Source organism: Silurus meridionalis, chromosome 8, assembly GCF_014805685.1.
Source record: "Silurus meridionalis isolate SWU-2019-XX chromosome 8, ASM1480568v1, whole genome shotgun sequence".
Lineage (NCBI taxonomy): Eukaryota > Metazoa > Chordata > Actinopteri > Siluriformes > Siluridae > Silurus > Silurus meridionalis.
The window spans coordinates 9496830-9520894 of NC_060891.1; the positions used below are offsets into that span (position 1 = coordinate 9496830).

General features: G+C 39.3%; 1 protein-coding gene and 1 long non-coding RNA gene across 2 annotated transcripts in view; one reads left to right on the forward strand and one right to left on the reverse strand.

The window, feature by feature from the left end:
* Positions 1-24065, reverse strand: part of LOC124389743 — a 379509-nt gene that overhangs the window by 350063 nt on the left and 5381 nt on the right. The gene's annotated exons all lie outside the window — the stretch shown is intronic.
* On the forward strand, positions 11774-17227 carry LOC124389756. Its single transcript, XR_006926638.1, has 3 exons — positions 11774-11898; positions 17000-17065; positions 17167-17227. It is a non-coding gene; the product is annotated as an uncharacterized LOC124389756 (long non-coding RNA).

Consider the following 24065-nt stretch of genomic DNA (forward strand, 5'->3'; position numbering starts at 1 on the left):
AAAGAATGCTGAGTTGCATCCAAAGAACACCATACCTACTGTAAAGCATGGGGGTGAAAACATCATGCTTTGGGGATGTTTTTCTGCAAAGGGACCAGGACAACTGATCTGAAAACCTCCTTCCATCAGCAAGGGCATTGAAGATGAAATGTGGCTAGGTCTTTCAGCATGACAATGATCCCAAACACACCACCCAGGCAACGAAGAAGTGGCTTCGTCAGAAGCATTTCAAGGTCCTGGAGTGGCCTAGCCAGTTTCCAGATCTCAACCCCATAGAAAATCTTTGGAGGTAGTTGAAAATCCATGTTGCCCAGCGACAGCCCTAAAACATCACTGCTCTAGAGGGGATCTACATGGAGGAATGGGCCAAACTACCAGCAACAGTGTGGATAAACCTTGTGGAGACTTACAGAAAATGTTTGATCTCTGTCATTGCCAACAAAGGGTATATAACAAAGTATTGAGATTAACTTTGATTATTGACCATATACTTATTTTCCACCATAATTTGCAAATAAATTATTTAAAAATCAGACAATGTGATTTTCTGGATTTTCTTGAAAATAGTTGAAGTGTACCTATGATGAAAATTACAGGACTCTCTCATCTTTTTAAGTGGGAGAACTTGCACAATTGGTGGCTGACTTAATACTTTTTTGCCCCACTGTATTTAAGGGTCGTGTAGGCTTTTGGTGCATGTTGACTCTTGAAATTACTTTTTGTGTTTCTTGTTCCAGTTCTCCCTAATACAGTACAATGGAAGTGACTGATGTACTGAAACTGAGGGTCATCCTAGATGATTAAAAAAACGTTGAGAGGCTGATTTTTCCCTCTCGTCCTGAGAATGTACATAGGCTCATTGTTGAAGTTATAGATAAGTTGAACTTGAATTTTTACTTTCGGCTTCAGTTTGAAGAAAGAGAGTTTGACAATGCATTAAGCAATTTAGTTAATTCAATTCAATTTAATTCATTTTTATTTGTATAGCGCTTTTAACAATGAAGATTGTCTCAAAGCAGCTTTACACAGATAATGTGGTGATTAAAAGTAAATATGTTATTTGTAAGTAAGTTTGTCCCTGATGAGCAACTGTGGCAGGGAAAAACTCCCTGAGATGGCATAAGGAAAAAACCTTGAGAGGAACCAGACTCAAGAGTGAACCCATCCTCATCTGGGTTGCACCGAATGTCCATTTGAAGCAGATATACAATGTTGCGGGGTACAGTGATGATGATCAGAAGGGAAACTGTATCCTGAGTCAGTGTAGCAGACTGTTGACATTAACTACAGTCCAATCCATCCTCAAAGCGCCCGTTCTTACTCCGGAATTTCATGGAACCACCCAAGGTGTTGATGAGAAACCGTTTCAAGCTGCACAGAGTGGCCTCCATTAGAAGAGAACACTATTCGGAGGCAGGCCTGGACAGTGGGAAGATCCACGGAGGGGAGAGGGGCAGGAACAGTGGTCACTGGAGCCTCAGGAGCATGTTTAACTCGACCGAGAGATAGAGAGAGAGAGAGAGAAGAGGGTGACAGGAAGAGAAGGATATGGATTATTAAGTGTCCTTATTGTTGTATGAAAGTTAATGTCACTGTGCAGTTTGGACTCCGGCAAGACTTGCTATGGCAGCAAAACTAAAAGGGAGAACCAGAAGGTAACACAGACATGAGGGATCTCTGGGATAAGAGACGACCCACCACATCACCGTCAACAAACCTGAGTGAACGTGTGAATGTAAAGTGGACGACAGCATACAAATATCCCAGTTCACCAAACACTCTATATCCATGTTCCCTCCAGATCGGAGCCTTTACCTAAGAAAAAAATCTACTGATCAAAGGCTTGACTAAATAAATATGTTTTCAACCTCGACTTGAACACTGAGACTGTGTCTGAGTCCTGAACACTGGTTGGAAGGCTGTTCCATAACTGTGGGGCTTTATAAGAGAAAGATCTCCCCCCTGCTGTAGTCTTCATTATTTGAGGAACCAACAGATAGCCAGCACCTTTTGATCTAAGTAGGCCTGGAGGATCATACTGGTACAGAAGTTCACTCAGATACTGCGGTGTGAGGCCGTTAAGTGCTTTACACGTCAGTAGTAGTATTTTATAATCAATGCGAGATTTAATTGGGAGCCAGTGTAGACTGTTTAAAACAGGGGTGATATGGTCATATTTTCTAGATCTAGTGAGGACTCTTGCTGCTGCATTCTGAACTAACTGAAGCTTATTTATGCACTTATTTGCACACCCAGACAGTAAAGCATTACAGTAGTCTAATCTAGAAGTAACAAAAGCATGAACTAGTTTTTCTGCATCCTGTAACGACATCATATTTCTAATTTTAGCAATATTTCTAAGAATAAAGAAGGCGGTTAAGTTAATATCGAGGACCTCACCTCCCGAGCGACTGTTAGAGTAGTTAAACTGGTTTAAAGAGATCTGAGTTCTTTCTGTTTAGACGAAACAATGCTACTGTCTGATAGATTAGTAGATTCACCAGAGCACCTTAGCCGTTGTCCAGAGGTCTTTGTTGTTCCCCCATTCTCATACGAGATGGAGTACACTCTAAGAGAAGGCAACGCTGCATTTTTGACAGAGGGAAAACTTTAAAGCTGACAACGGATCGAAAACACAACATACTAGATGGAATGGCTGGTAAAATGTATAAGCATAAAGCCTATCCTAGTTCCAAACAGATTGGAAAGGCTGCAGAAACTCTAGTATTCAAGCACCTTAAAAGGTTTTCTAAAAGAAAAAGGTTCCACAACAAGTTATAAGGGTTGGAAGAACAGCCTATGCTTCAAAATGGACAACTACAGGAACAAACTGACCAGGGCTGACATAAAGGATGTGGCTGAGAATGTAGGAAAGTGAAGCAGGACAAATCCAAAAGGTGTAGCATTCAGGGCCAACATCAAATGACCCAGAAGAGGGGAAATCAATTTCCTTCCCAATTATCCCTGTGGACAGACTAAGGACACTTTGGAAACCAAGAGGCTTGAGATGGTGGACCAGTTCAAGAAGGCTGTAGAAGGAGGTGACATGACTCTCATTAATCAGCATATGCAACACATAGATAGATGGCCTGCACACTTTTGTGAAGCTCAAGTAAGTAAAAGAAAAAGTCTTAGTTTTATATGGATTGTTTTTTTCTCTGTCCTTTTGTTCCCAGTGCAACTTTACAGCGGATTTCACAGGATAACAAATCAAAATCTGCCATTTTCTTTCTATGCTGCTATTGAAAAAATATACATCTCAATTTCTGAAACTGTACAAAAAGAGGAAAATAGAATATTTTGGTGAGAAGATGGAAGACTTCTGATGGCATATGAAGAACATGTAAATATATTTTAAGTGCATTGCATTACATAATAGTAAATGTAAACACTCAACCCTGATATCTTTGTAGAAATGTATTTGTGTTTCTGCAAAAGGACAAGAATGACATCAGTGTATCCAGAACAGCAGCCCTGGCAGGCCTTTCACTTTATTTAAAGGAGGACTCCTCACAAAAAAAACATTTGCAAGGTTTTGTTATTGTCTTTTTACATATCTACAAGTACAATTCTTTCTTTCAGCTTCTCCCATTAGGGGTCACCACAGCAGATCATCCGCATGTTTGATTTGGCATGTTTTTACGCTGGATGCCCTTCCTAAGCACTAAACGGCACTAAGAGTGGCTGGGAATGGTTCCCTGACCGGGGATCGAACCTGGGCCACAACGGTGAGAGTGCCACATCCTAACCACTAGACCACCAGGGACCATCTGCAAGTACAATTACCATATTAAATATTCTGAGGTAAAACTTCATATGGTCACCATCTACCATCAGTCTAGTGTAATCTCTCACCAAAGATACCTGAGATCTGGTCTCTACTTTTATAAAATTCATTTGAAATAAATGAAAATAATCAGGCTGTAATATTGCACTGTATTTATCTCCCTCTTTTTTTTTCCTTCGCTTTGATGTTTTTGGTGTTATAAGTTTTGTTTCAGTAAATTCAGTAAGACTGTTTGTATTCAATTTTAGTATCTGTTTAATTCCTAATCTCTAATATACAGTAAAAGCCAAACTGCTGTGTGTCTTGTCCTCGCTATTAATGACGTCATTAGAGCTCCACTACTTCTAATTGCGTGCTGTGACAGTGAGCTCTAATACACATCACACCGCCACCTACTGGACATTTATGATTCTGCAACATTCATGGACTCACTCCGGTCAACTTCCAGTTCTCAAATACCGCGTACTAACTGCTTTCTCTATGGAGCTCTATGTAATAAATGTAGTTGAAACACTCATCAATCAAAAAGAATTATCAACAGAATGTGAATAAAAGACAGTTTAGACTTTAAAAACCTCTATGTATTATGTAACAGAGATATCTACTGAAGTTCGCATGCTAAGCTAGCCCCTGTCCGTCCTCAGAGAGCATGGAGTCCCGCTGACCTTCACTTGCTTTATACACAGTTTCCTGCCGTTTTTATCTTATTTATGACTGTAATATCGCTCTTCTCTCAGGAACAACAGAAAAAAGTTGTGAAGACCAGATATTTTATCCGCTCTTTCCCGCTGTGATGCACGCATGAGCATAGTGAGTGTGCGCGTGTAAGAGAGAGAGCGAGAGAGAGAGAGAGAGAGGGGGCGTAGGGCGGAGCATCTCGGTGTGACGTCACAGTAGAGCACCTTCTATGTAAATCAGAATGCATCTCTGTTTCTCTCATTTCCGAGGTTTGTGCGTGTGAGTAGAGACGTAAACATGGGGCTCTTCAGAAGGTTTAGAGAGATTTTTCAAAGCAGAAGAATGAAGAAAACAAAGCAGATTGCTGAAAAGAAGAAGAAGCTGGAACACATGGAGAATGTAGTAAAAGACTTGGATGCATTTAATCAATTGATGATAGAGAAAATAACAGAAGAGAGAGAAGAGAAAGCCATTCTGCTACAGAAGGTGCAAAAGCTGGAGGCTACTTTGGCTTCTGAGCGAAAGCAGCGGGAACAGGACATAACTGAGAAAAGCCAGAGCTGGGCGAGAGAACAAAAACAACTGAAGGAACGTGTTGCTCAGCTTGAGTTTATTTTGGATCAGACCACAATGAAGCTCCAGTCTTCCCTGAAGATCAATGAGGAACTGAAGAAAATTGTAGAATGTGAGAGGGAGAGCTGGACGAGAGAACAAATGAAAGTGGAGGAACATGTTGCTCAGCTCGAGGTCACTTTGGAACAGACCACTATGAATCTCCAGTCTTTCCTGGAAATCCATGAGGAACTGAAGAAAACTGTAGAATGTGAGAGAGAGAGCTGGACGAGGGAACAAAAACAACTGAAGGAACATGTTGCTCAGCTCGAGGTCACTTTGGAACAGACCACCATGGAGCTTCAGTCTTCCCTGGAAATCCATGAGGAACTGAAGAAAACTGTAGAATGTGAGAGAGAGAGCTGGACAAGAGAACAAATGAAAGTGAAGGAACGTGTTGCTCAGCTTGAGTTTATTTTGGATCAGACCACCATAAAGCTCCAGTCTTCCCTGAAAATCCACGAGGAACTGGAAAAAACTTTAGAATGTGAGAGCGAGAGCTGGGCGAGAAAACAAAAACAACTAGAGGAACATGTTGCTCAGCTTGAGGTCACTTTGGAGCAGACCACCATGGAGCTCCAGTCTTCCCTGAAAATCCATGAGGAAATGGAGAAAACTGAAAAATGTGAGAGAGAGAGCTGGACGAGGGAACGAAAACAACTGAAGGAGCATGTTGCTCAGCTCGAGGTCACTTTGGAACAGACCACCATGGAGCTCCAGTCTTCCCTGAAAATCCATGAGGAACTGGAGAAAACTGTAGAATGTGAGAGAGAGAGCTGGACGAGAGAACAAAAACAATTGAAGGAACATGTTGCTCAGCTCGAGGTCACTTTGGAACAGACCACCATGAAGCTCCTGTCTTTCCAGGAAATCCATGAGGAACTGAAGAAAACTGTAGAATGTGAGAGAGAGAGCTGGACGAGAGAACAAAAACAATTGAAGGAACATGTTGCTCAGCTCGAGGTCACTTTGGAACAGACCACCATGGAGCTTCAGTCTTCCCTGGAAATCCATGAGGAACTGAAGAAAACTGTAGAATGTGAGAGAGAGAGCTGGATGAGAGAACAAAAGAAAGTGGAGGAACGTGTTGCTCAGCTTGAGTTTATTTTGGATCAGACCTCTATAAAGCTCCAGTCTTCCCTGAAAATCCACGAGGAACTGGAGAAAACTTTAGAATGTGAGAGCGAGAGCTGGGTGAGAGAACAAAAACAACTAGAGGAACATGTTGCTCAGCTTGAGGTCACTTTGGAGCAGACCACAATGGAGCTCCAGTCTTCCCTGAAAATCCATAAGGAACTGGAGAAAACTGTAGAATGTGAGAGAGACAGCTGGATGAGAGAACAAAAACAACTAGAGGAACATGTTGCTCAGCTTGAGTTTATTTTGGATCAGACCACAATGAAGCTCCAGTCTTCCCTGAAATTCCATGAGGACCTGGAGAAAACTGAAAAATGTGAGAGAGAGAGCTGGACGAGAGAACAAAAACAACTGAAGGAACATGTTGCTCAGCTTGAGGTCACTTTGGAACAGACCACCATGGAGCTTCAGTCTTCCCTGAAAATCTATAAGGAACTGGAGAAAACTGTAGAATGTGAGAGAGAGAGCTGGACGAGAGAACAAAAACAACTGGAGGAACATGTTGCTCAGCTTGAGGTCACTTTGGAACAGACCACCATGAAGCTCCAGAATACCCAGAATCACTGTGAGAAAGTAAACAATAGTGCAGAGCATGAGAGAGATCACTTGATAAGAGACAGAGAGCAACTGGAGGAACATGTTGCTCAGTTTGAGTCCACGTTGGATTTTAAAGAAAAAACAAGAGGACGAAAGCGAGAAAACTAAACTTGACATAGAGGAGAGGAACAACTTACAGCTTCAGACCAACAGGGGGCGCCAGGATACCCAGACTCTATGTGAGGAAGAAGAGAAGACTTCAGAGAATAAAACAGATCGTTATATGAGAGTCCGAGAGCGATGGGAGGAAATTGTTGCTCAGCTGAGACAAGAAAACATTCAAAAGAAAACAAGAAATAGAAAAAAAGAAGAAGACAAGAGAAACAGAGTGCCTAAACATGCCCTTTTCCTCTTTCTGTTTCTTTTATGGCTATTTATGATAGTTTTACACTTATAGTCAATAGTATAAAGCTGAGTGTAAAGCTATTGTGTCTTGTAGATCGTCTTGTCTTTTGATAATTTTGTATTTCTGTCTTGTCAAATATACTGATTTTCATCTTTTACTACAGCGAGACACAATAAACACTATTAACATAATTTCAGATGAGCTTCTGCAGATGAGAGAACTGATGCAAGAAATTGCATAATTATTAAAAGATGTAGTTGAACTATAATTTTTGTCTTCCTTACAAACGCCATATGACATCCTCAAGGAGTCTTGCATCTTGTCGATATCCCTCTTGTGGGGCAGGGGGCTGTGGCTCAGGGTTATAATGCTGAGGGGGAGGGAGGTCCGGAGGGAGAGGGAAACTGGTCCTTAGTGCCACATTGTGAAAAACACCACACACCCTGATAATCTTACACATTTTCCGGGTGGTATAAAAGTCTTCCACCTGAGGCATCCAGAGCTCCACATCTGCATTTCAGGAGGTGAGGAGCGTCTGAGGGGTGAAGCCCCTGTCACCTTTCATAATATAGACTACATCAGGACAATGTTTACAATTTCTACATGTTGTTAAACTCATCAAGCCAGTTATTACGTCCTGCAGCTGCCTGTAGTCTGTTTCCTACACTGCTATGTGTCAGGATAAAGGAATCATGTGCTGAAGCAGGTCATTGTGCCACAATGAAGGAAAACCTGATGTATCGACTACCCACCTTAATAATAATATCCAAAATGACAGGCATTATGGCACTCAGGGGCAGATACCAGACCTATAGCATGAGATTTATTAGATTGATATTATATCCAAAGAAGGTTTTTGTGAAAAAGTTGATTATATATAATATTTATATAAATTAACCCCAGAGTGGTGAAAACCTGTATTTGGATGGGGATGGCATGGTTCCGGTGTGTTTCCCTCTCTAGTACTGGACCCAATTCAGCACATAGATCCAGAAGCACAGCTGTAGGAATCTAAATCAGCTTATTAGCCAGTCATCATCATGGGCCAAGAAATCATCATGGTCCCTGGAGACTCTTTCTCTCCTTAATCTTCCGTTGGCATAATCCTCCAGCAGTGCCATCATGCAGCATTACACACGGGGGTCACCACAGCATTTATATGTTTACAGTAATTACACTGATCATTAACATCTTGGCAAAATCACAGCATGAATTAGTGGCATCACCACCCGAGATACAATTTAAAGATAAAAATGTAACGCGTGAACACGTTTCTTCATGCCAGTTTTGTCATGAACATCTTCATAGTTAGGAATGAAAACGAGGACATAAAGAGAGTAACGACTGTGTGAGAGCGTAATGGCTGCATTTCCAGACTTATTGAAGGAAAATATTTAGTTATTTCCACCGGGTTCTGCAGTTATCTAATGGTAGGGGATTTGATGTTATCCTGTATTCCATGCAGTCGGGCATCTCCTTCTCCTGCGCTCCCATAGTGGAATGTGATGGTGAGATGCCGCTGATTACATATTTAGAGTAAATTTTTATTTAAGATTTAAGTTGGATTTTATAAGAAGGTGTTTATAAACCAACTATCACTCAGTACAAACCCAAATAACCTGCAGGATTTCATCTTCATGATCACAATACTTCAAACAAAACATCTACAGTACATACAGGATTCAGGGCCATTTTTCGATATTTATATGTTAAGGTAATTTTGTATTATTTATATTAGGAATCTTTAACGACTCTGTGCATATGTTGTGCATAAAAATTACTATGTTACTGTATGTACAATGATAGTAATTGTGTTCACATAGTGCAAACACTTTATTAGGAACACATATATATTCATATACAGTGTGTGTGTGTGTGTGTGTGTGTGTGTGTGTGTGTGTGTGTGTGTGTGTGTGTGTTGCTTTTTTTTATGATTTTTTTTTTTTTACAAGATTATTTGTACAAAGAATTCATTCTCATCACTTTCATTATTTTAGATCAAACATGTGCCCTACTACTATCATCCGTCTCCATACCACCCTGTCCTCTACATCTGCCTCTTTCACACCAACTACCTGCATGTTTTCCTCCTCCCTGGCCTTCCTCTTTTCCTCCTACCTGGTGGTTCCATCCTCAGCATTCTTCTACCAATATAATTCATGTCCCTCCTCTGCACATGTCCAAACCATCTCAATCTCGCCTTCCTCACCTTGTCACCAAAACTCATTTCTAATCCTATCCATCCTCGTCACTCCCATTGAAAACCTTAACATCTTCAGCTCTGCTACCTCCAGCTCCACTTCCTGTCTTTTACTTAATGCCACTGTCTCTAATCCATACAACATCGCAGGTCTCACCACAGTCCTATAAACTTTCCCTTTCATTCTTGCAGATACCCTTCTATCACAAATCACTCCTGTCACTCTTCTCCACCCACTCCACCCTGCCTGCACTCTTTTCTTCACTTCTCTAACACACTCTCCATTACTTTGCACTGTTGACCCCAGGGACCTGAACTCCTCCACTTCTCCACCTCTTCTCCCTGCAACCGCACCACTCCACTGCCCTCCCTCTCATTTACACACATATACTCTGTCTTACTCCTACTGACTTTCATTCCTCTCCTCTCCAGCGCATATCTCCACCTCTCCAGGCTCTTCTCAACCTGCTCACTACTCTCACCACAAATCACAATATCATCCGCCAACATCATAGTCCAGGGAGACTCCTGTCTGACCTCGTCCGTCAACCTGTCCATCACCACTGCAAACAGGAAAGGGCTCAGGGCCGATCCTTGATGCAGTCCAACCTCACCCTGAACCAGTCTGTCGTTCCTACTGCACACTTCACTGCTGTCACACAGTCCTCATACATGTCCTGCACCACCCTCACATACTTCTCTGGCACACCTGACTTCCTCACAATTACCATCACCATTACTGTACCACACAAAATATGTATATTTGCAATAAATGGACATTCAGTGAAACCCAGATGAGGATGGGTTCCCTCTCGAGTCTGGTTCCTCTCAAGGTTTCCTCCTTATGCCATCTCGGGGAGTTTATCCTTGCCACAGTCGCCACCGGCTTGTTCATCAGGGACAAACTTACACATAAAGAACACCATATTCCTTTTTATCACATTATCACAACATTACACAACATTACTAAATATTTTATATTTAGTTGATGTTCCAGGTTCTGAAAAGTTCTTTATTCATGTCTATTTTCATTATTTACACAAAAAGTTAAAATTTAAATAAAACAAAACATCTGTTTATTTTCCATTTCTTTTTTTTATTATTATATTCAAACAGGAAGCAAGTGTAACAAAAAAAAGCAGAGTAGCGGGAAGAAGCAGTCAAGCTTTTGTGAAGCTTTTCTGGAGAAATTATCATATATTTTGAGGGAGTAGGACTGAAAAATACATCCTGCGCAGGTCTCTCGGTTCAACTACATCTTTTAAAAGTAGTGCAATTTCTTGCATCACTTCTCTTATCTGCTAAAGATCATCTGAAATTATGTAATAGCGTTTATTGTGTCTCGGTGTAGCTGCAGGGGGCGTCAGTGAGCACTTGAGCGTTTCTAGAAGTATCATGGCCTTCTCTCTTTCGTCCTCCTATTTCTTTGTCTCATTTAACAAAGTGGCCTCCAACTGAGCCACATGTTTCTCCAGCCGCTCTAGTGACTTGGAGCTGTAAGATGTTCTCATCCATGTCTAGTTTGGCCTTCACTCTTTCATCCTCCTATTTCTTTTTGTAATTTTTCAAAGTGGTCTCCAGGTAAGGAACATGTTCCTCCAGCTGCTCTCTGTCTCTTATCAAATGATCTCTCTCATGCTCTGCACTATATTTCACTTTTTCACAGTGATTCAGAGTATCCTCGAGCTCCATGGTAGTCTGTTCCAAAGTTCCCTCAAGCTAAGCAACGTTTCTCCACTTTCTTTTGTTCTCTTGTCCAGCTCTCTCTCTCTCCCACATTCTACAGTTTTCTCCAGTTCCCCATGAAATTTCAGGGAAGACTGAAGCTCCATAGTGGTCTGTTCCAAAGTGGCCTCAAGCTGAGCAACATGTTCCTCCACTTTCTTTTGTTCTCTTGTCCAGCTCTCTCTCTCTCCCACATTCTACAGTTTTCTGCAGTTCATCATGGATTTTCAGAGAATACTGGAGTTTCATCGTGGTCAGTTCCAAATTGAACTTTAGCTGAGCAACATGTTTCTCCAGTTGTTTTTGTTCTGTCCCCCAGCTCTGGAGGTGTGTGCCATTTCTCTCATTTATGTCTCGGTACCGCTGCTTTCGCTCAGAAGCCAAAGTAGCCTCCTGCTCTTGCACCATCTTTACCAGAAAGTTGTTCTCTCTTTGTTCTATTATGCTCTGCTCCATCATCAGATTAATAAAAGCTTCCAAATCTGTTGCTACTTTCTGCATGTGTTTCAGCTTCTCCTCCTTTTCAGCAAACTGATCTGTCTCCTGCGTTGAAAAAAATGAAAGACAAAAGCATGATCTGACTTATACACTCGTGTCCTACTGTGATGTCACACCCAGACGCCCACACGCTCGGTCGAGCTGAAACGGGGAACCGACTCTCCAGAACCTCATTGTTTTGAATAGAAGTGAACGAACCGAACTCTCTTTAACTGAGTTACTTGTACTGAATCTAAGGAGTCAAACTTACCGGATCAAATCTTTTTGTACTGCCGGGAAAGACCCTCTGCCGGTGTTACACCAGAATCTGTGACCATCGTATGTTGTGACCATAGAAGGCGCTGTTGCTAAAATGCAGCTTAAAATAGATTGTCTATAGAAGTTCACTACGCAAACAGCGTAAATGCAAACATCCGCGTCTACTGATTATTACATTTTGTTGCGAGAATGCACCTGGCGCCGTGAACGTTAGCTTGAACGCGCGTGCAGCATAGTGCCATCGTGCTGCAAAGAAACAGTTACATGTACCCTGAACTAAAGACAGTACTTAACTGTACTAAAGTACTAAAGTACTGTCGGAACTCAGAGCCCGTCTCTGAGGCGACACATCGAGGGTGGATTTCTTTGCTCAGAGGATTCCCAATAATGCCCAGCCAATTCTAGAAAAAACACAAATATAATAGACACAAACCGCCAATGAAGGATCCTCAGTCCTGGATGAGTAAAAGCAAAACTTCTTTATTTCCATGCACGTTCCAAAGAGCTCAGTAGAAGGTGGGTACTTCACATCAAAATGAACAGCACATCAACAAATGATAGAGCACGCCATAGTGAGGAAGTACACTGACTGTTCGTTTCGCGCTTGTATTTATACCCTGTAGCCACCGTGTCTTTTCTATTTTTTCAAATTCTTTGGCCTTGAAAAATTCCCCTTATGTCTGCCTTCTTGCCGTTCCTTGTCCCCTTTTGCCTATCCTTGTCAATTCCCCTTATGTCTGCCTTCTTCTGCCAAGTCCCCTTATGTCTCGGATCTTGCCTATCCTTGTCAATTCCCCTTATCTTTGGCCTTGGTGTTCATTCTTCCAAATAACACCATATTTGGAGTTCCTGTTTTTCCAATTTCCTTATATTCGCCCATAATTTTATACATAAAAAAAATATGAGTGAGTATAAAGCCCTTATTTCTCTCTGGATTCAACCATACGTTCTTCAGTCTCTCAAGTGTGAACAACCTTTTTGCGGCCTATTTTGTCCTCCTGCATTTGCAATGGGTAAGTGTTATGCTTTATTCTTTTATAATGCTGTTTTGCTATTCTACTTTCATTTAATTGAGTTATAGCATTGTTTGTATACTGTGCTTGATTATAATACTTTTAATTAATAGTTGTATGCGCCTAGGTTATATTTTAATTGTGCATTCTGAACTGAATGTTACACTGTGTGTAGAATCTTTTTTCTTGCATGAGTGTTATCTTTTGCTTATGCCCGTCGTCACCGTGATTTGACCCTGTCTAATATCTTATCTCTGTTGGTCTCTTTTGCTCAGCTCCACCACGTTTGCCTCCCAGAACGACTCAGTTGGGCATTCTTCACGACAATTTCGCCAGTTTCAGCTCTCCTTACTTGCCGCTGAGCTTACTCATTTTCTTGAACATCTTTCCAGCCCAAGTGTCCCTGAGGATGCCTTCCTGCCTCCTCGCATTGTGCAGAGCACTTCTACGCGTGACAAGAGCACACAGACTTCTCCTGAGCTCAACAGCCGTCACGGATGCTCCTACTTCCTGACACTACACCACAGTTTTCTCCCTATCCTTCACACTGGCCTGTTGCTTTGCCAAGTCACCGTGCTCCTGTGCCTTTACCTGGCTTCGGGCCAAGCCGCTCTTTCATGTCTCCTGCCCATGCTTCTGTGTCTTCACCCGGCCTTGGGCCTAGCTACTCCTACATGTCTCCTGCAGCTGCTGAAGCCCGCCTTGCTATTTCAATAAAGATGCTTAATCTCCCTCAAGTTTGTTTCCTGTCCTTCTTTGCCTATTCTATACACTCATAACATTCAGTCAGATTCTATCCTACTCACATGTAAATACCCTATTATTATTATTAATACTTGATGTAACTAAAGGTTTGATTAACATATAGATCAAATAGGTTTTGTCAGACTACTTCTATTATATCTAATAAGTTCTATATTGCTTTATTAAGTTAATTAGGTTAATTTAGTTTGATAATATTAGTTTGATTATAACACACGCTAGATATGGTTGATTAAAATATTTTTCTCGACAGTACAGTACTTAAAAAACTAAGCTATTCAACGCTTTTAATATTAAAAAAAAAAACCTTAATGTTATTTAATGTTATTTAATCTTATAAATTAAGGCTAATAAAATGTATTGAGATCCGGATGCTTTAAAATGTTAATTGTGTATATATATATATATATATATATATATATATATATATATATATATATATATATATATATATATATATATATACACACACTGGCGTTCAAAATTAGAGAACAATTTATAAACAATTGAACAATTATGAAATAATGTCATCTTCACTTCTCAACAGTTGAAGGAGTTTTTCTCCTGTCTATACCATGCTACCCGGTACACCTTTTCCACAAATTAACTAAGGCATTTAAAAAAAAAAAAAAAACAGTATTTTGCAGAAAACACACTGATCAAAATTAGAGAACACTTTCAGATACCTCCCAGTTATTGGTGTTAATCTGGTACCTGGTGCTAATTTCCTTGATTATCTGTCAACCCCTATTTAACTGGCAGCCTAACTTCCAGTTTCACTGACTTTGCAAGATGGTGGGCCGTTCTAAAGTGATTGAAAGCCTCCGGCAGCACTTTGTCCAGATGAAGGCCAAAGGGATGACCCTATCAGCCATAGCAAGACAAGTTGGTCGTTCCAAATCTGTGATTTCAAGAATATTGAATCTTTACAACATCACAAACTCATTCAAGAAGGCTGGTCGTCCACGGAAGACAAATACAAGAGAGGACAGCGCTGAACAGGCTAAGGATCTGTCTCGTCATACAGTGTCTCGACGTTTAAGAGCATTTGGACTGAAAGCCCACTCTGCAGTGACCAAACCTCTCATTAGCAGAAAGAATCAAAAGGCTAGACTAAGCATGTTGTGTGGACAGAGGAGAACTGGTCCAAAGTTCACTTTAGTGATAAAAGCAAGTTTAATTTATTTGGGTCCAATGGGAAACATTATGTTCGGCGACAAACTAGAGAAAGACTGAACCCAAAGTGTGTAAAGAAGTCAGTGAAAAGTGTCATGGTTTGGAGCATGTTTTCTGCAGCAGGAGTTGGGCCTCTTATACAGCTACATGGCAGAGTGAATGCAAATGTTTATCAGAACCTTCTTTAACAACATATGGTTCCTTCCCTGTGTTTATCACCCAATCAGCCCGCAGTGTTAATGCAGGACAACGCTCCATGTCACACAGCAAAACGGGTAAAGCAGTTCCTCGAAACTGAAAACATTGAAATAATGACATCGCCTGCTCAGAGTCCTGATCTCAACCCAAAATCTGGAAAATCCTTGGTGACATAGTTATGGCCGAGAAACCCACTACAGTCACCGAACTGTGGAGGAGACTGGAAGAAGAGTGGACCAAAATAACACCAGAGCAGTGTGAGAGACAAGTGCTGTCCTGTGGCTGCAGATGTGCTGAAGTCATTCAGAGCAGAGGCCTGTACACTTCCTACTAATTGCTCACTGTTGTAACCTTCAGAAAATTTTGTTGTAATCTTTTTCCATGCTACAGTCATTTTTGTTCTTTAATTTTGATCAGTGTGTTTTCTGCAAAATAATGTTTTTTTTAAATGTCTTAGTTAATTTGTGGAAAAGGTGTTCTGGTAGCATGGTATAGACAGAACAAAAACTCCTTTAACTGTTTAGCAGTGAAGATGAGATTATTTCAGAATTGTTGAATTGTTTATAAATTGTTCTCTAATTTTGATCGCCAGTGTGTGTGTGTATATATATATATACACACAGTGGAACCCGGTTATGTCGATGTCCTAGGGGGTCGCCAAAAAGCATCGAGGTAACCGATGATCGAGATAAACAAAAATCAAAATGGCGGCAATATATTAACGTGCTTGAAATTTCTTTATGTACATGATGTGCGTTAATAAATGAGAATGTGCATGCAATTGTTTTTGGAGGGTTTTTACACAACAGCGTTGCCGTGATTTGTTTGATGAAGGCATGCTATAAAAATGTACATACGTTTGTTAACAACAAAAGGCATAAGTGCACCTACTAACAGCAGAGATTTACCAGTATACAATACAAACCACCGTCCATTCTCCATACAAACCTTTATTATATTCTCCAACATTATAAACACACAGATCGCTCAAAAAAAAAAAACAGCGGCTGCACAGTGCCGTCTCACATTTAGTCCACATGTGGAAAAAAAGAAAAATAAACAGTAACTAAGTTTCTGAAAACTTATGACCATCAGGCTGAAGTAATCCGCACAAACACACAAAGCAAAGTGTCCGAAAAAACTTACGTCCACGATGCCGAGGGGGGGATAAGCCGAGAGAGAGAGAGAGAGAGAGAGAGAGAGAGAGAGAGAGAGTTTGTGAATGGAAAATAGGAAATTCAAAAATACGTACGCAAGCCGAAAAAACCCGGAAGATCCAAAACCGAACCCGAAACTAAAAACGAGGGACAGAAAAGTCTCAAACGTGAACGGCCGAAGGGGGCGTGGCAGGTCCTTTCTCGGACGCTTTCTCTAAAGCTCCCGGCTTCAACTCCTTACCGAGAGAGCCGTGCTCTCTTACTAGGTTGTTAGTAAATAAACTTACTTTTCATTGAAGTACTCAGTTCACCTGTGCTCATATATCAGCAGCGCAGCACCAGCCTTTACAGTATGTCGAAAGCATCTGATTCGGAATCCAAAAAGTGTGTGTGTGTGTGTGTGTGTGTGTGTGTGTGTGTGTCAGACAGCACGCGTACTGCTCGGTAGGCCGAATTTCGGACACGTCCGACATACTACTCATACCAACGAATTGTTGATACTGAGCATGCGACCTACCAAGCAGTACACGTGCTGTTAAATAAAATTTACGCCCATGAATAAAGAATTGTATACTTGCGCTGTATCTAAGTTTTATCTAAGGTTATGCTATCCTTAACTTATTAACATTTATGTACTCATAATTTTCCTGCCTCAGGTGATCAATGCCTACATGGCCCACACTGTAAAAACCAACAATCAGAGACGAGAAAAAAAAGCACTTCACATCGATTCATTGGAAATGACACGTATATGGGAGGGAAGGGGCTCAAGATTAAAGATAGGAATGGTTATTTCTCTTGTAAAGCTTTTTTAAGTGTATTGTATTTAATTCATTTTGTAATTTTATTTTTTAGTGTGATCCAACAAAATACAATATTATTTTGGGAGCTGTCCATGAGCCCGGGAACTGGACATTGACTGTAAGATGACTGCTCTTTTTTTTTTTTTGCTAACCTTTGATAAGAATTTGAATATATCCAATAGATGTGAAAGAATATATGAGTAATAACAATTTTTATAGGCAATCTTTCCTTCTGAAAGAAGAAGCCCTTATATTGGATCCCCTGGGAAATGATTAAAAAAAAACTTCAACAGTGTTTGCAGTCCACAAGGTAACCACTGAATTTCCACAGACCAGACATAACAATGACATTGTAACATTGTCATAGATGAACTGCAATCAGTTATAAATTTGCCATATTAGTATGCAGAGAAACTACTGTCAGAGGAGCCTCTGACATTTGCTAGCAACACTGAAGCAGTAAATCTGTATCGAAGACAGTTTGCAATGACCCTGCTAAATGAGACTGGTACTTTTCTTTAATTCTATTGTTTTAACTTTTGTAATACATTATTTAAATGATTAACACATGCATGCAATTATTGACAAGTTGTATTGTTTTTAATGGTGACCAGATGACCTAACTGAGCTGTGCCACAACTGTGGGGAGAAGAGCAATGGGCAAAAAAAAGACAGTGAGGAAAAAAAATGAACAACCGCTATCATCTACTTGGGTAAATTGCTGTTAAAATAAGGCAGTTCATGACAGTGTTTTGACCATTTTTAACCCCTTGTACATAGCATCTGTCTTAACATAGAATATGGTGGATGTGGATCCCAGTTCAGATGTTTCAGATATTCACCTTGAAATGTTTCCTTTGTTGTTACAGATTCAGTGTGACGTGTTTGACCAGTGGTTTCATACGCAGTGTGTTTAGGAGCCTGATCCCATCAAGTCCTACAGCTGTGCGGCATGCACATTTTAAGATTCTCCTCCCTTTCCCTGTTATTATTTGCTATTAATATTTTAGTATTAAAGTTACCATTAAAACAAATGAGTTGTAAAAGAATTGTCATTGTTATGATTAACATTTTTAGAACAAGAGTATTAAAGTACACAGAGTACACACTATACAAGAGTATTAGAGTACACACTATACAAGAGTTTTAAATGGGTTGTATGTTTTAAAATTAGTGGTTACATTCATGAGACACTTGAGGACACTTAATCAGATTTAAACAATCATACTGGTGTGTTAGACATTATCAACCACAAAACAGTATGGTATTATTATTATTATGGGTTTGTGGAGAACATTCAAGTCATAGAATGCTGAGAAGGCTGAGGAAAGCCCACCTCCCTCCCCCCATCCTGACCATGTTCTACAAAGGGACCATTGAGAGCATCTTGAGCAGCTGCATCACTGCCTGGTTTGGGAATTGCACCGTCTCGGATCGCAAGACCCTACAGAGGATAATGAGAACAGCTGAGAAGATCATCAGAGTCTATTTCCCCTCTATCATGGACATTTCCACCACACGCTGCATCTGCAAAGCACACAGCATTGTGGACGATCACACACACCCGTCACACACACTTTTCACACTCCTACCATCTGGAAAACGGTTCCGAAGCATTCGGGCCGTCACAACAAGACTGTGCAACACTTTCTTTCCACAAGCCATCAGGCTTCTCAATACACAGAACTGAAACAGAACTCACACACACTCACTCACACACACTCACTCAAATGTGTGTTACCGAACTGTACAACCTGGACTAAATACAATCATCACTCATCTCGATCCACTCCACCACCATTTATCTATTTATTAATATTTATACTCGCACCTTGTATTACAGTAGAATGTTTACATGCTGTCTTTGCACCTTTGTATTCAGTATAATGTTTACATGCTGTCTTTGCACCTTTGTATTCAGTATAATGTTTACATGCTGTCTTTGCACCTTTGTATTACAGTAAAATGTTTACATGCTGACTTGCTGCTGTTTTTTTGCACTATATTGTTCTGTTCTGTTCTGTTAGTACTCTCACCTGGTATAGTTTTTACATTTCTTCTTACACGGTACTGTATAATCAAGTATACAGCAGGTTTATTAGTCGGCGCTATACTTGTTTTTTTGTCTTTTGTCTTGTCTTGTGTTGTCTGTCTGCACAGTCTGTACTGTTTTTTTGTTTGCACTGTTTGCACCAGGTTGCACTTGATGCACTTTATGTTTGTGTTGTAGCTCTATGCTGTTGTTGTGTTGTTGTTTAGTGTAGCACCAGGGTTCCGGAGGGACTTTGTTTCGTTTTTACTGTGTACTGTGTACCACTGTGTATAGTAAAAATGACAATAAAAGCCTCTTGACTCTTGACTTGACTTGACTCATAGCATGTAAAATAGAGGGAGGTAACAGATTTTGATAACCTGTAATAATGCCTTATCAAATTTGGTGACCCTGCTGTAAGTTTGTTACTGTTGACTTGAGAGCCAAATATTTTTCAGGATATAATACAGAGAGTGTTAGGCATCACCAGAGTGAATATGGAAAACATTCAAGTCATAGCATGTAAAATAGAGGGGGGTAACGAATTTTGATAACCTGTAATAGTGCCTTATCAAATTTGGTTTGTTACAGTTCACTTTTCAGGATATAAGAGAGAGAGAGGGTTCGGCATCACTAGAATGAATATAGAGAACAATAACAAATTTCAGCATTTTATTCAACACTTTATTATCGAATAACAATAATTCTATAATATAAATCTAATCATATATATTATATATATATATATATATATATATATATATATATATATATATATATATATATATATATATGCATATGTATGGATTTTATTCTCGTTAAAACACAGTGTGTGTCTCTCTCTCTCTCTCTCTCTCACACACACACACACACACACACACTTTCATTTACAATGTTAACATAATTATATATATATATATATATATATATATATATATATATATATATATATATATATATATATATATATATATATTTTATTAGCCTTAATTAATAAATAACATTCAGGGTTGTTTTTAGTTTTTTTAAGTACTGTGAATGAGTCTTTAGTTCGTGGCGCATGCAACTGTTTCTTTGCAGCACGACGGCACTGTGCTGTACGCGCGTTCAAGGTAACGTGCATGGCACTAGGCGCGTTCTCGCAACAACATTTAATGACCAGTAGACGCCAATGTTTGCATTTACGCTGTTTGCGTAGTGAACTTCTCTAGACCAGGGGTCACCAACATGGTGCCCGTGGGCCCTTTTTTTAAATAGCTGTTTCCTACTTTGTTAAATCATTGGTAATAATTATTATGAGATATCATTAAAATGATCAGTGTCTTCACATAGATGAATATCATTAATTATTGATAATAACATTTAATAAAAGGTAAATTGAGCAAATTTGTTATTTCAGATCTATTTGAAAACTGTGTATCAAACTGGTAGCCCGTCACATTAATCGGTACTGCATTTTAGCAACAGCGCCCTCTATGGTCACAACATACGACGGTCACAGATTCTGGTGTAAACACCTGGATGAAGAGAATTGTACGACCCCTGGAACGGTGAGTTTCCGAGCTTAATGGATTTTATTCTCTTTAAAACACAGTTTATCATTTAATATAATAATAATTTTTTATTAACCATCGGTACCAGAGTGAAGAGGGGAAAAGCGATGTTCCTCATTTTGTGTTTACTCATAATCATTAGCATGAAGATCACAGACTTGCAGGAAAAAGTGGATAAATTTGACTAAAATAAATAAAGAATGATAATAAAGAGTGATAATATTTTCATAAATGTTGCAGTGAGCAGAAATGAACCTTTCGGCTAATGGTGTAGGAGACATCATCATTAGCCTCATGCTAGCCGGGTTTGCTAGCGCTGCTTTTGTGTTTGTTAGTTTATTAGAAACGTCTACTTTTTGACTAAAAGATGAATAAAACTATATTTAAGTTATTAAGATTACATAAGTTACATTAGTTCATAAGTTTACTTATAGTTCACTAAAAATCTGATATTTAGACTGAGAAAGAAAACTATTAAAGCTAATAATAGCTAACTGTCTAGTTAGCCTAGCTAATGTTGCTAAATAATTGCATTTTGCTTTTCATGTCCTTTTCTGTATTTTTATCTACATTTATACAGTGAATGGACACTCTATGAAATAATAAAGATGTAAAAACAGGTATAAATGCGGTAGTGAAATGTGTCCTAGTGTATGACTGAGTTGTTCCTCTGTGTGCTTCAGTAACTGCTGTTAAACTGAGAGGAAAGAAAATGGGTTCAGTTCAGCAGAAATGAACTGATAAACAGTGTTAGGAAAAGACAAAGTTTACTCAAATATATACTCAATATTAATAATAAATATTTACTCAAATATAAATTGTGATAACTTGTTAAAATGGTTTAATGGTTTAATAGATGATTATTCAGGTTTAAACACACAAGCTGGTGGTGAAGGTAATATTGATTATAGATTCCTTTTAACAGTGACGCGTCTTACTGTGTGTTTGTCTCTTCAGACACAGGAAGACGGAGACAGGATACGGCATCAGTCTCCTTCAAGCAGCTCATCCCCTGTGAGGACTCGGTCTCCTCCAAGCAGCTTGTCTCCTGTGAGGACTCGGTCTCCTCCAAGCAGTTCGTCTCCTACCAGTCATGAGCCTCACATAGAGATGAATATAGAGCACATAGTGTTTGAACAGCTTTATGTTATAGGTTACAGAGGGATTTCTGTCCAACACCAGGGGATCAGGGGAAGAAGGAAGAAGATGAACAGATCAAGAGGAAGAAGATGAAGAGAAGATGTTATGGACTCGTCTCTGAGCAATAGTTTAAGGTCTCATCTCACTCGTTCCTGTTCAGTATCTTACCTCAGGCCTGGGGATATCAAGGATTCCTGTAAATGATGTGTTGTATATACAGTAGAACATCAGCTGTAGGAGAACCAGGGAATAATTGACCAAACAAGGATTTAAATATCAAGATTTTGCAGAAAGGAGGAAGTTGTTTTTGCTGTGAACTGATCAAATGTCACACTAGGGCACTTTGTATTTGTGGAAGTGGTGTTACGAATCTCACGTGTAACCATTTGAATTGTTTTTAACCTTGGTAGTCTTAAAACTAACATTTATAGAACTGACTAATAGAAAGTGTTTTTTTTCATGGATCACCTCAAATCAGTGTTACATTCATCGTGTGTGTATAATGATGGCATGTCAGCTATAAGGGGGATGGAGGAAAAGTCAAATCCAAATGAAGTTTGTCACTTTTTTGTTTCTTGTCATTATTTGTTGTCCTCCCCATGTGCTGCTGTACACAGGTGAACAGAGACGTCCATTCCACACCAAGCTTTTTACAGAAATGACCAAATCTTGATTTTAATACTGCTGAGATGATTTTATAGGAGTTTCGTTTCTTATTTTAATACCAACATAAAAATCCCATACATATTATGGTGTAGTCGTGGACCAGTTGAGAAAACACTAAGTGCTTGTAAAAAGACTGGCGGCAGATCAAAATCAATCACATCTTTCATTAATGTTAATGTTACATTTTTGGACTTGATTTTATTCAATAAAAAATATGTATTACAGTTAATTTACCTTGTGATTAATTTACCAGATTATTTTATTCTTATGATAATTTATTTCTTACAAACATCTTGATAAGTAGATGATTATGATTAAAGCATGACAAGAGACTATAAATACTACCATGTGTTTAAGTAAAAAAATCTGTGTTTAGAGTTCAGAGAAAGTAAGTATAATGAATAATCTAAGGGATATAAAATAAAGTCTGTTAAAAGTGCAGTGTTGTCAGGAAACAGAAGGAAGAGGCCAGGTAGCATAAATGAACGATTTATTTTCCAATAGCTCATAACACACATCTGATACGCGCTAATCACGTGTTCTCTCATTCTCTATTTTTAATATACTTCTACTCCCCCTAATGGTCACTTCAAGTATAACAACAACAGGACACCACATGCAGTACAAACTAATTACACCCCAAATTAAACCCCACATTTTTTTTTTATCAAAATCACAGTACAAACTGCAAACACGTGTTTTCTATTAAATAATATAATTCTAAATATTTTAATACCCTACTGTGTCTAAACAGAGGAGCGCTACAATAACTTGTGTATGGTTTACAATCACACGTCTTCAGCGTCTGCATTTGAATCATTGAAGCTCCGCCTCTTTTGTGAGGTCGGCATCCCTGATTGGTCATATTTCTCGGTAAACGCACCAATGAAGCGCCCTGGACGCGCTTTTAATGTCATGACAACTTTGTTGTGCTGCTGTTCAACACAAGCATTTACTAACCACAGCAATGAAGCACAAACAAAAAGCTGAAATGTTTTTTTATTTGTCAAGGTTTTAAACAATCCGCTCTCCAAGACGTCGGAAAGGATTTTTCAGCCAGAAAGAGCAACTTTCAGAAGAAAGAAGGAGAAATAATGACAGATAATAAGACGGGTAACAGCTACAGCTGCTTCTCCTGCTGTCAACTTTATTCAACTTTGTCATTGTACAGAGAACAAGTACAGAGCCAATGAAATATAGTTATCATTTAGTTCCTAAAACCACATTAAATATGAAGCTGTCATGCAGGAAATATAAAAAGATCTTGTACTGACTACTAATGCAGCACTTATAAAATATTTGTACTAACAACATTGTGGGTGCTTAAGACCAGAGGTGGCAAAAGTACACACATCCTTTACTTAAGTAGAAGTACAGATACTCATGTTTTAAAATACTCGGGTAAAAGTTGAAGCACTGATTAAACTTTTTTACTCAAGTGAAAGTAAAGAAGTCTTGGCTCTGACGCCACCTAGAGGGTTAATTGTGTAAAACATGGCGGATTTGGTTTGAGACTTGGCGCATAAATAAAACAAAAGATTACTGATTAAAAATATTTTTATCTGGAGTTTATTTATTTATTTTATATCTAAGTAAAGAAAGGTCGCTGTGGATAAATGTCAATCAATGGATTAAAACTAAAGTAACGAGACAGTTTTGAAAATGTAAGAAGTAAAAAGTACAGATATTTGTGTAAAAATGTAATGAGTAAAAGTAAAAAGTTGTCT